This window comes from Alexandromys fortis, unplaced genomic scaffold (assembly GCF_014885135.2).
Source record: "Alexandromys fortis isolate MF-2015 unplaced genomic scaffold, M_Fortis_MF-2015_v1.1 scaffold_56, whole genome shotgun sequence".
NCBI classification, from domain to species: Eukaryota; Metazoa; Chordata; class Mammalia; order Rodentia; family Cricetidae; genus Alexandromys; species Alexandromys fortis.
Window position 1 is genome coordinate 5,614,966 of NW_026067935.1, and position 12,801 is coordinate 5,627,766.

The 12,801-nt window shown below is 55.5% G+C and overlaps 1 protein-coding gene across 25 annotated transcripts in view; it reads left to right on the forward strand.

Annotated features, from left to right (window-relative positions):
* Positions 1 to 8,755: 8,755 nt before the first annotated feature.
* The window catches only part of Ncor2 (nuclear receptor corepressor 2), a 155,914-nt gene continuing 151,868 nt past the window's right edge, over positions 8,756 to 12,801 (forward strand). For 13 of the 25 annotated variants that reach the window (XM_050146233.1, XM_050146235.1, XM_050146232.1 and 10 more), the window contains exon 1: positions 8,757 to 8,923. The gene's annotated coding sequence lies outside the window, so the exon portion shown is untranslated. Of the gene's footprint in view, positions 8,924 to 9,201; positions 9,221 to 12,801 lie in introns of those variants that run through there. The other 12 variants (XM_050146250.1, XM_050146253.1, XM_050146257.1 and 9 more) reach the window with 3 other exon arrangements.

Consider the following 12,801-nt stretch of genomic DNA (forward strand, 5'->3'; position numbering starts at 1 on the left):
GAAGTTCCTTGTCTGACTGCCTGAGAGCCTGAACAGCAGGTGTCCTTCCGTCCTTCCCCGTGGGTCTGAGCTGGAAGATCAGCTTCTCTTAGGCCTCCAGGCTTTGGATGGAAAGCTCATGGCAGCTGGCCTGGGTCTCAGGTCCAGACTCAGCTTCCTGGACTGCCAACTGGCAAACTGTTGACCCTGAGTTTTGTGGCCTTGATGACCATGTCAACCAGGTCGTAAGACGCTACCCATTGATTGTCTATCTGCCTATCTATTGATCTATGTATCTACTGCCATTTATATATAATCTATCTTCTATCAACCAACCATTCTTTCTACCTGTCAACTATCTGTCTGTCTGTCTGTCCGCCCATCCGTCTATCTATCCATCTATCTATCTATCTATCTATCTATCTATCTATCTATCTATCTATCTATCTATCATATGACTATCTGACCATCATCTATCTCCTGCGTGTGTATCTATGTATCTCTCTCCCAATCTGTCAATCATCTGTCTTCACTAGTCATATCACACGCTCTCTTGGTTCTGGGGCTTTGGAGCACCCCGACTCAACAAGTGAGACAAGTCATTCTAAACATGAAACAGGGGAATACCGGGGGCCGTGAAAAGTGCAGGTTTCTTGAAGCACACCCAGGAAGTGAAGAGCAGTGGCCCAGATTTTCTGGGATAGTCCTGAGTGCCAGGCATGTTCCTCATGGGTCCTGAAGCCCAGGTAGAAGTGTTGGAGGGGGTGGTTTGGGGGAGGGATGAGTTGTAGGAACTGGGTTGTCTCCCTGCCTAGCCCTTTTCTCTCTTGGTTGTTCTCATGGCTTGCTTTCCTTGTCGCTGACACAACCTGGGAGGTTCCAACTGGCCCTGAGGTGGCAGGTGCCATGCATGACAAGAGGGCCCCACACCAGCTCAATGCTGACCGATGCTCATCTGTGTGGTTACATCTGGGGCTGCTATGGCTTGCACTGGTGTACCGCCTCCTTAGGGAAGTCAGGGCCCTGCCTCCTGGACCTCATGCAGTGGTTCCTATGGCTCTGGTGTCCCAAGCAGCTGTGTACTGACGGTAACAGTTGCTGGTTTGAATGAGAATGGCTCCATAGGCTTATATGTTAGAATGCTAGGTCCCCAGTTAGTGGAGCTGTTTAGGAAGGATTAGGAGGTGTGGCCTTGTTAGAAGAGGCATGTCACTGGAGGCAGTATTGACGGTTCCAAGGTTCCATTTTCAGGTTGCTCCTCCCTAGGCCTCATGGTTGTGTTTCAAGATATGAACTCTCAGCTACTGCTTCAGCGCCATGTCTGCCTGTCCGCTGCCTTGCTGCCTTCCATGATGGTCATGGGTTTACCCTGTGAAACTGTAAACAAGGCCCGAATAAACCCTTTCTTCTATAAGTTGCCTTGGTTATGGCATCTCAGCTCAGCAATAGAAAAGTGATCAAGACAACTGCTTCTCAGCTGGATAACATCGGGGTCCTGATGCACATCTCTGAGCCTCACTTTCCACACCTGTATGGTGATGACAGCAATAGTGCCATCTTCAGGTTCCCAGCAGACTCGGCAGCATAGTTTATCATTCAATTCCCACAGTAAGCTGTGAGATTTGGAAACCAAAGATCAGAGGGGTTGAGTGACTAGCCAGAAGTTGCACAGCTAGCAGTTTAGTGGTATGTATAGATGCCCAGGTACCACGTCACACGCTCTCTAGACCAATAACCTCTGTAAGATGCAAAGCTGGAAAGTTTTGGGTGTGGCCCCTGCTCTTTCTGATTTAGAAGAGAGTGTTAGGGGGAAGCTGCAGTCAAGCATGCCTTCCTGGTTCCCTGCTACCGCCATCCAGAAGGCTGCTGCATCCATCTTGAACATCAACTCCTTAGCGAGACACCCCTAGACACTCCCTTCTCTTGAGCCACTGGGATCCCTGGGCAGTTGCCTCGTAGGCAGCCATTCATCCGTGGGTGGCACTTTCACTTTGTTCTGTCTTTGCGCTTCCTTCCTGACACCGCTATGCTCTCTGCAGTGGCCACATCTCCAGAGATGCTAAGTGGCTTCCCGGGTGCTTAGGGGCTACAGCTCCACAGAGGCATGAAGCTACCCTCTCAGTGAGGCCAGTACTTACCCCGCTAGTCCAGGGCCAGGGCCTGTCCCAGGAGGATCGGCACATGGATGTAAAACACCACGGCTTCCCTGTGTTAGGATGGGGTGGCTGGAAGAAGGCTCTTCTCGGAAACCTCAGGCTGGGGAGCCTGCAGAACAGACCCATTGGGTTCGAAGGGCCAGGTGACAGCCGGATGAGGATGACAGATTGGGCACGCTGGCCACTGTGCTATCCCCTCCCAGGTGTGCCAGAGGGCTGGCTCCCTGTGCGTGCGGGAGTCAGGCCAGCTCCCTCTCTATCAGCAGAATGGCTTGATGGAGTCTCAGCTGAGCGAAAACCCAGATGTGTCCCCTTGGAATCTGGGTCCTTTCCATCTTGGATGGCTTCTTGTTGCATGGCCCTTGTCTGGGATTGAGGAAGAGGTGCTTGAGACTGTCCCTCAGCCTGGTGAGCTTTTAGGTCCTTGAGATATCTGGAGTGCCATGCTTCTAGCTCATTTATTTATTTATTTATTTATTTATTTATTTATTTATTTATTTATTTTTAAGACTGGGTTTCTTGGTGTAGCTCTGGTTGTCCTGGAACTTGCTCTGTAGACCAGGCTGGCCTTGAACTCAGAGATCTGCCTGTCTCTGCCTCCAGAGTGCTGGGATTATAGGCGTGTGTCACCACCACCTGGTGCCTCCAGACTCTTCAGAGACTGCCATACTAAACCCAAGAGTGGCCAGCAGAGACTGGAGGGAACGCTCATGGGCACATCCTGCCTAGCCTCTGGATTCTGATTTAGTCTTGACCTGGGCCCAGGCTCTAGATGGCTCTTCTGTGTCCATCTACTCTGAGCTGCTTTGGACCCCAAGGCAGTATAACCAGCCAGGCCCATTGTTGGTTTGGGGTAGCGGAGGGGGCTTTCCATCAACTATAAAGCTGCCTTCCCAGGCCCAGTGGGGAGGCCAGGCCACCCAGGGATTCATTCCCGACATTCTCCAGGAAGCCGAGAAGCTGGGAATGTGACACAGAGATGCAAGGGGAGCCTGCCTCACGCAGCAGCTCCAGACCCAAGGAAACTAACACAGTGTGCTCAGAACCAGATGTCCATGCTGGGAGAAAAACAGGAATTTTCATGACCCATCGTCAAAGATTCCACATGGGATATAGTGGAAGCCAGACTCTCCTTCCCTCCAGCCCTGTTCCCAGGCCCCACGCCCTCCTCTGTTCCTGCTCCCCTTCCCCCACCTCCCAGGCCCCTCAGTTGTCCCTGAGACCCAAGAGAGCAAAGCTGCATCCCTGTGGTCCTTGCAGATGACCTGTTGGTGTGTCCTGGAATCAGTTTCTCCTGTGACCTTTGGGATTGCAACCCAGACCTCATGGCTTCTCCACCCACTCTTCTCCCACGGACCCTCTGTTGTTCCTGGGCTACCCCAGGGCCTTTGCACTGGCACTCTACACAGCTTGTTGCTTTTGGTTGTCTGGGTTGTTCCAGACCTGGCCTACCACCCCTCAGCACACCGTTTTGCCTTCTTGCCCCACCTGTACCCCCCCTTTTTTTTTTTCAAGACAGGGTTTCTCTGTAGCTTTGGAGCCTGTCCTGCAAATCACTCTGTAGACCAGGCTGGCCTCGAACTCATGAAGATCCATCTGTCTTTGCCTTCCCAGTGCTGGGATTAAAGGCATGTGCCACCACTGCTGGGCTCTGCTTGCCTTCTTGATTCCCTTTTAACCCCTTTTTTCTCAGCGCACATACCACCTAGCCTGGCTTCTGGTATATTTACTTATGTTTAACTATGCACTTGGGGCAGGGGATGTAGTTCTGTGGAAGGCTGTTTACCTACTGTGTTCAAAGTCCTGGGTTCAAAAGAAAACAAGAACAAAGCACCTGCCCATCCTTGTCCTTCTAGCAAGGTTACAGCACACAGCGGGTACCCGGGGCAGTGACTATCCTTCCAGACGTCCCTGTATAGACATACACATACAGATGTGACTATCCAGCCCTGATTTTACATGCTGTGCATGGGGCTTTTGCATTAGACCTCAGGGCTTGTGGCCAGGGTCCTGCTGTTCCAGAAGCTAGCAGCTGAGGCAGCCTCTGGGTGCCTTGGTTCCTGACAGCCAGGACGATGGCACTGTGGTTCTCATGATTCCCTGCTCAGCTCCTTCTGAAATGCTGGCAGAGCTACAAATAAAGTCCAGACAGACGAGGAAGCGGGTAACATTGCAGTTTCTTGTGGTGAAGTGTGTGAGTGTGTGCATGTGTGTGGGGGGAAGGCTGGGGGCTCCAAACCACATCCTCAGAGATGCTCTCCCAGGACTGCGAGGACAGAAGGGCGGCTCACCCTGTGGCTGTGAGCCCCCCATGCCCCTGTAGGCTTGTTCTTCACTGCTGCAGTTACAGGACCCTAATACAGAGCTAGTGCCTATTATGTATGGAAATGATGGAAATGAGGGCTTCACTTCCCATTGGTTGATGCTTGGGGGTGGGGTAGGGTGGGGCAGGCAGGTACAGCGGGTCACTCCCTCCCAAGTCATTTAGTATTTAATGTGTGACATGAGGCAGGGTGTCCTCAGGCTCAGGGACAGGTGTAGGGTATGCAGCAAGCTTCTGGCTCTTATTTGTCCTCCAGACTAGGGTTGGCTGAAAACATCAGGCCTGAGGACTTTTAACTTGCCAGAGGGGTTGTAATTTTCTGCAGATAACAGTTCTGTCTATGTGTGAGACCTGGCCCCAGGCCTTTTGGCACCTTTCAGTATAGACAGCATACCACAGACCCTTTGCATGTGCTGTGATGTCTAGCTCTGGTCCTTCAGGTGGCTGGGCAGGGCTCTGGTTTCTCAGCTGAATTAATTCTGAGCCTGTCATGCTGGCTTCTCTAGAGTAGCCCAGGAGAACCAGAGGCTTCGTCTGACAGCTTGGTGGCTGAGCACTGTTAACCTGAGTAGATTACTGGAGAAGGCTGTAGTCTGAGGAGTCTTCACTGCTCAGAGGTTGAAATGAGGGCAGTTGGAAATGAACGTGAGATACACCGGATACATTCTGAAAAACTCAAGTGGTTTTTTTTCTTGTTGTTTTCCCAGATAGTGTTTCTCTGTGTGTAATAGCTCTCTGGCTGTCCTTGAACTCACTCTGAAGACCTGGCTGGCCTCAAACTCACAGAGATCCACCTGCCTCTGCCTTCCAAGTCTCAAGTTTTTATCCTCTGGATTCCCAGGGTACTTTGAGGACCAGTCACCTCTTGCTCTCCCATCTACTCATTTCCTTATTCATGGATTTGTTCCTTCCCTGAACTATCTTATTTAGGGCAGGGCCTCCCTGTGTGTCCCAGACTAGCCTTGAACTCCCCAGCCTCAGCCTCCAGAGTGGTGGGGTGACAGGCCTGCACCGTCAAAGCAAGGCACCCAGCCCATCTTTGTTGAGTGTCTGGTGCTTGCGCTGCGGTCTGCACTCTCACTGACAATACCTCAGCGACAAACGCCCACGGGAGCTTCAGGTGGTGGAGGATGAAGGAAATGACCAGGTCTGGAACTGGAAGGCGCTCTGCTGCTGCTGGCTGCTTTCAGACAGGAGGTCCGAAAAGGGCTTTTGAAGGGGATGGTACCAAAGGGTGGAGCTGAAGATGGTTGGCTGAGAGACAGCCACACACAAATGACCTTCAGTAATTTGCCAAGCACTTAAGGAGAAATGACAGAATGACTAGAAGGTAGAAATGGATTTATTTGTTTAGGTTTTTGTTATTAGGTTGTTGGGTATTGAAGGTAGAACTTAACGCATGCTGAACAGCACTCTACCACTGAGCTACATGCACTCTTTATTTTATTTTTTTGAGACAGGGTTTCTCTGTAGCTTTGGAGCCTGTTCTGGAACTCGCTCTTGTAGACATCCACCTGCCTCTGCTTCCCGAGTGCTGGGGTTAAAGGCGTGTGCAACCACCGCCCAACTGAGCTACAAGCACTCTTATTGAGCTACAAGTACTTTATAACTGAGTTATGTCCCCAGTCCTCTTTTATTTCTAATTTAGGACAGTTTTCCAGATTGGCCGTAAATTGACTCTGTAGCCCAGGCTGCCTGCTTACTACTTGTGATCACCCCTAAGTATCTGGGGGGACAGGTGTGTACCACCAGGCCAGGCTCTCACTTGGATTCATTTATTTTACTTTAAAAAAATTATTTTGCCGTGTGGTGGTGGTGCCATGTCTTTAATCCCAGTACTCGGGAGGCAGAGGCAGGCGGATCTCTGTGGTTTCAAGACTAGCCTGGTCTACAGAGCGAATGCCAGGACAGGTTCCAAAGCTACAAAGAAACCCTGTCTTGAAAAACCAAAAATAAAATTATGTTATGTGTACTTTTGCCTGCATGTATGTGCACCAGGGGTGTGCCTGGTTCCTGCAGAGGCCAGAGGGTTTGTTGGGTCATCTGAACTTGAGTTGCAGATGGTTGAGTCACCATGTGGGTGCCGGGAATTGAACCTGGGTCACTCAGAGGGAGCATCCAGTGCTTTTAACCTCTGAGCCATCTCTCCCTACTTTGTAATTTGTTTTGAGACAAGGTCTCTTGGATTCAAGGCTCCAAGCTGGGTTTGAACCTTACTATTTGGCCCAAGATGACCTTAAACTCCTGAGTCCTGGGATTGCAGGTGTGCACTATCATGCTTTGTGTACGCAGTGCTTCACCTGAAACCCAGGAAGGCAGCATCGTGCTAGGCGAGTGTTCTAACCACTGGGCCACAGCAGCAGCCCCTTCCTCTTGTGTTCATGGGGCATCAATAGGCAGGATATACCGCAGAATATCCTTGAGCCACTTCTGAAATCCAGGCTCTTTGGGCACTGCTTGAAGCTGCCTTCCTATCAACTGCCCTTATTTCCCCACCCCCAAGTGCCCAGTAGCACACAGGGTGGGGCGTCATGAGGGAAGTAGCTGTCGGGTTGCCAGGGTGTAGGGATGGGGTGGGTTCAGCTCAGCTGAGGTTTCTTGCTGCCAGCATGTCTCTCTTAGAGCCTGTGTGGGAGCACCCATTGGGAATTTGTGGCTGGGGCATTTGGGCAGGGCAGATTTGTTTCTGAGACTTGGGCCTACTATTAGGTCATGGGGAATCAACAGGAGACTCAGCCAGGCCTTTGGAATGAAGCTTCAGAGTCACCATGGAGTGTGTCTGACCTTCCCTGTGGCTCAGTAGGACAGGGCTTCACAGTTTATAGCAGTAGACGGTGGCAAGAAGCCACCAGTCCCCTTGAGGGCTGTGCCCTCCACTGGCCTCAGCGGCTTTGCCTTACAAAGATATGGGTGGAGAAGCTGCTCCAGGGCTCCTGCTGAGGCTTCCCTAAGACTCTGGGGCCTAAGAGAGAAACCTGAACGGATGCAAATGAGGGAGTGTCCCCAGATGACTCCAGGGGACCGGTAGGAAGGCTGGAATGGGAGGGCTAGCCTTGTCTCTTCCCTCTCCCTGGCAGATTCAACCGGCCTTCTGCAGCTCTGGTTTTGGGCTTTTACACTGTCAGCTGGACAGGACCGCCAGAGTGGGTGAAACGAGATGGGCGTGTGCCCCTGACCTATGACTCCTGTTCCAAAGGGCACCCGCCCACTCGTACACTTCCTTTTTTTCCCCCCCTCTTAGACTCGGTTCCCCTTCACCATTTAAACCCCCCCCCCATTCAAAGCTCAGGGGTAGAGAGGGAACCCTTTGCATGGGTGCAGGAACCCCAGCACCCCTGAGGAAGAGGCCCCTGCCCTGGCAACCACACTCCCGCCGCAGCCATTCCCCAGCTCCCAAGAGGCTCTCTCTTCGGCAGAACCGAATCTGCTGAGACTTCACTCCAAAAAAGGAAAGTTAAATTGAAAAAAAAATTCAAACTCTCCAACGTGTCTAGGGAAAGCAGAAGAGGAGGGAGGAGGCGGCTGCAGGGCTGGGCTCCCTTGCCGCCTGGCTGCTGTTGAGACCAGAGGCTGAGAGGGCCCCCTGTGGTGTGTGTGTGTGTGTGTGTGTGTGTGTGTGTGTGTGTGTGTCAGTGAGCCTCTGAAGCTAGTGGGCAAGCTCCCACTGGGGTCGAATGGTCCTGGCTGTGTGTCCAAGGGTGGGCCACAAGCTCAGAGCGCAGCCTATGCAGGCGTCCTGGAAAATTCCCTATGGGTGTTGACTCTTGGACGTGATGAGCCCCGGTAACAGGGCACCGCACCGAGACCCGCGTGCTGTGAACTAGCGTTGGTCTCTCCAGGATCTCATGTGCTATGCTAGTCATTAAACCTGTTCGCCACTGACTGTGGTCCGCGGAGCGTTCCCCAAGGGCTGATCTCCGAGGCGAGGCCCAGCGCGTCGTTGAGCATCTGCACGCGTCTCTGAGGGCTCCGTGGGTGGCCTTCCCCGGGGCGTCGTCTCCGCATCCCCTGGACACTCCTGAGTTATAATTTAATAGCTGAAACGCGATTCCCGTGAAGTCTCTGGGGTTCGCGGAGCGGGAGGGGGCGGGGAGCCGCTTGCTCCGCCTTCCTCCGGCCAGAAACGCTGCTTGCCGTGCGCGCACGGCGGCGGGGTGCGCAGGCCTGGAAGGCGTGCACGCGGGCCCTTTAAGGCGGCTTGGGCGGGCCTTCACGAGGTCCCGCCTCTCGCCCCGCCCCCTAGCCGCCAGGAGCGGAGCCGCGGGCAGCGCAGGCCGGGCCACATCCCCGTCCCCGCGCCAGCCGCCCGCGCCCGCCATGCGCGCCCCGCAGCGGCCCGCGCGCCCGGGCCCCGCGTCGTAGCGCGGCGGGCGGAGACCGCAGGCTCCCTGCCTGGGCCCGCCGCGTCCTCGAGCCCGATCGGCGCTGCTGCCCGGCTCCAGCGCCCGGTGCCGCCGCCGGCGAGGTGAGTCGGGCCGAGTGCGCGGAGGGCGGCGGGGAGCGGGTGGCTTCCGGGCCGGGGCGGCGCACGCGGCGGAGTTGGCGCCCCCGAGGGGACAGGCGGCGCGGCGGGGCGCGCGCGGGGGCGCGGGAACTTCGGGAACTCCCGGGACCTTGCAGGGCGGTGCAGGCCGCGACCCGGGCACCCGGGACCCTGCGGGATGGAACAGGCCAGGACTCGGGGACCCTGCCGGGTGGAGCAGGCCGAGAACCAGGGACCCTGCGGGATGGAACAGGCCAAGAACCGGGGACCCACCAGGCGGTACAGACTGGGACCCGGGTACCTTCGGGGTGGCGCAGCCTGAGGACCTGGGGATCCTGTGGGGTGGCACAGCCTGAGAACTGGAGAGCCTTGCAAGGAGGTGCAGGCCGGGACCCAGGACCCTCTTGGATGAAGCAGGCCAGGACCCCAGTACTCTTCTGGGGTGGTACAAGCCAGGACCTGGGGACCTTCTGAGATGGCACAGGCTAAGACCCGGAGACCCTGCACGGAGGTGCAGGCCTGGACTTGGGAACCTTCACGGATGGTTCAGGTCAGGAACCGGGGACTCTGCGGGCAATTTAGGCCAGGACCCCAATACTCTCCGGTCTGTCGAAGGCCATGCCCAGGGGACCCTGCAGAGTGGCGCAGTCTGAGGACTGACTGATGGACCTTTTGGTGTGGAGCAGGCGGGGACCCGTGGACCCTCTGTTGTGGCACAGCCTGAGGACTCGGATTCTCAGGGTGGCTGGCGCAGTCCAAAGATTTGGGGCCCCTCCCGGGCAGCTTGCCCTGGGGATTCGGGGTGGCGCAGGCCAGGATCTGGGACCCTTGGGGATGGCGCATCCTGGGGACCCGAGGATCCTGTGGGCGGCCGCGCCCCCTCCCCCTCCGGTGACTCGGCGCCGCCTCCTGTTCCCTCCCCTTGGCGGTGCGGATACTTCGGATGCCACTAGTTTGGGAAGTTACTGATCCGAGCTTAGCGGGGAGGCCCGGAGCCCCAGCGCCCCCCGCACGCGCGTGGGAAGCGGCCTCCTCTCCCGACCTTGCGGGAGGAGAGCGAAGCGGGCGTCCAGACGGGCGGTCCCGGAGGCCCCCGTGAGCTGGGGGCGCCAAGCAGCAACGGCTGCAAAATCTTTACATTGTAGCTTTATTCGCGCAGCCAGGTCCACCCGCCGGCGTGCGCGCGCCCTCCCCGAGAGTCTGGTGCAGGCAGCGGGGGCGGATCCGTTCGATCTTAGCCTCCTCCCTTCCTCCCCTTCTCCTCCCCTCCCCACTCCCCCGTTGGTGAGAACTGGTTTTATTACGATTACGATTTTTTCCCATCCTTGCAGATTTGATGGAGGGATGTGTGAGGGAGGAGGGAGAAGTGGGAGGCAGAGAGAGGATCCTTGGGGGCTCTGTGGGCAATGTTAGAGTGGCCTTGACTTTGCCCTTTTGAATCCTGCTCTGGTCCCTGCGGCTGCTTTGATGAAAGGGGCTCTGAGGCCAGGCGCGTGTGTGTGTGTGTGTGTGTGGGGGGGGGGGTGTGTGTGAGAGAGAGAGAGAGAATGAGACAGAGAGTATGTGTGTGGGGGGGGGGGGGGGGGGTGGGTTGGGGGGGGGGGGGGGGGGGGGGGGGGGGGGGGGGGGGGGGGGGGGGGGGGGGGGGGGGGGCATCTCAGGCCACTGCTGGGGACTTCGTGGGTGGCCCTTTTTTTTTTTTTTTGAATTGTTGAGCGGGCAGAATAGTTAGGGAGCCTGAGGCGAGCTTGAGGTGGCCTGAGACCTTAGCATTCTTGTTGGGTCTGCCGCTCAGCCCGTCGGTTCGAATCTTAGATGGTGGCTCTGATGGGGGCAGATGACTTCACCTGTCTGTGTTTTCCGTCTTCTCTTCTGCAGAGTGAGGGTGAAAAAAAAATCAGTTCCCAGGTCTGGGGTGCTTCCGTGAACTGAGTCTGTGAGAGGGTCCTTGGGTAGGTTACTATGACTACTGTTATTTCCGGATTGTCATCCTCGCTCTGTTTGTAGTCAAGATCGGGGAAACCCATGGGGAGTGTCCGCCTCATCTTTGGGAGCTGGGAAGGTCTGATGGAGGAGGCCCCCAGGATGGAGGAGCCCTACAGGATGGAGAAGGGCCAGGCCTCAGCCCATTGAACACAGGCAAACACGGAGTTGGCAGCTAGCTGAGCTGCGGAGTGGCGGAGGGGGTAGTGAGGGCATTTCGGGTACTGCCTAGCTTCCCTGCATTCCTGCCATGGCCCTGCTTGGAAATTTACCGCTGTTATCTTGGGGTGCCTGGGGAGCCTGCGGTGTTCAGGTCCAGACGTGGGGGTGGGAGTGAGTGTCCAGACCTGGCCTCTTCCCACGGAGCTATTTACGCTTACCCAGGAATCAATACTATTGATAAACCCATGTCCGTGGTAATGTGGCTGTCAGGCCCTGGTGAGGGATGGAGACCCCGCCTGGGGCTGTGCCCCTCCCCCCCTTAGTGAAGGCTCATGGCTTAATCTCTTCTTTTCTCCCAATGAATACTCCCGGGGCCTCCCAAAGGTTTCCTAGCTCTGCGAACAGGAACTGAGCTGCCACACAACTGGATGTGGGATTGTTCTGGGCCAGCAGGTGCTGCGACTCCACATCCCCCTTCTCCACAGGGACCCTGGAGTCCTGGCTGGAAATGGACCGGTTGTTTCTAGCTGGGTCCCACCCAAAGCTGCTGGTGGGGAACCTGGTGCTATCTTCCGAGATGGGGGCGGCACCCTCTCACCACCCAGTTAGACCGGAGATTGATGCAGCTGGCATTCACAAGCTATATCAGCAGCGGCTGGAGCTGGTTTTTTTTCAACCTCTGTAAGCCGTTTTTCCCTGCTCTGTTTCCTGTTCGTGTCTACAATACCATATAGTAGCCTCCCCAGGTGATACCTTGGGGACAGTTCCCTGCAAGGGTGGCAGTTTGCAGGAGCTGGTGATTCCTGCTTAAGGTGCCCAGGGGATAACAGTGTTTGCTTGCTTGCTTGCTTGCTTGCTTGCTTGCGCGCGCGTGCGTGCGTGTGTGTGTGTCTGTCTGTCTGTCTGTCTGTCTGTCTGTGAGCTGAGACAACTGTCTGGGGAGGGCAGGGCTACACAAAGCCAGGTGGGGGAAGGTAGTTCAGAAGATCTGCCTCCCTGGGGAGGAAGGAAGGGCCAGGTGAACCTCTTTATAGGAGGCTGATCAGAAATCCATTTTCTAGCCGGGTGGTGGTGGCGGCGGCGCACGCCTTTAATCCCAGCACTCGGGAGGCAGAGGCAGGCGGATCTCTGGGAGTTCGAGGCCAGCCTGGTCTACAAGAGCTAGTTCCGGGACAGGCAGGCACCAAAGCTACAGAAAAACCCTGTCTCGAAAAACCAAAAAAAAAAAAAAAAAAAAATCCACTTTCTGTTGTGTCAGGTGAATTCTCTTCTCTGAACTGGTAGCTTTGCAATTGCAGTAGCAAAATGGTGACATCCAGCAAGTGCTTACTGTGTGTGCCAGCATTTAGAAATTGTCTTTGTGTGTGCACCAGACATGAATCTTCTGGAACATTCTGAGGTGGGCTGTGGGGACGTAACTGTCGTATTTTATAGATGGTGTCACATAGGCCCAGAGAGGTTTGACGCCTGGCCTTGGAAGTGGGAACTAACACCTGGACTGTTCACAGGTCATGTAGGACACAGCCTTGGCCAGCTGCAGGGAGGATGGCAGCAGGAACCAACCTTTCTCATGAGGTGGCACCTGCTGATCTTTGCAGGGCTGTGGGAGGAGGGCAGCTTGGAGACTGGGAACTCGTTCTCCCAGGGTTTGGAGAGGGGGCGGTGCCAGCGGCAGGCTGGCATTTCTTTGAAGTCTCATTTTATCTCAAACATTC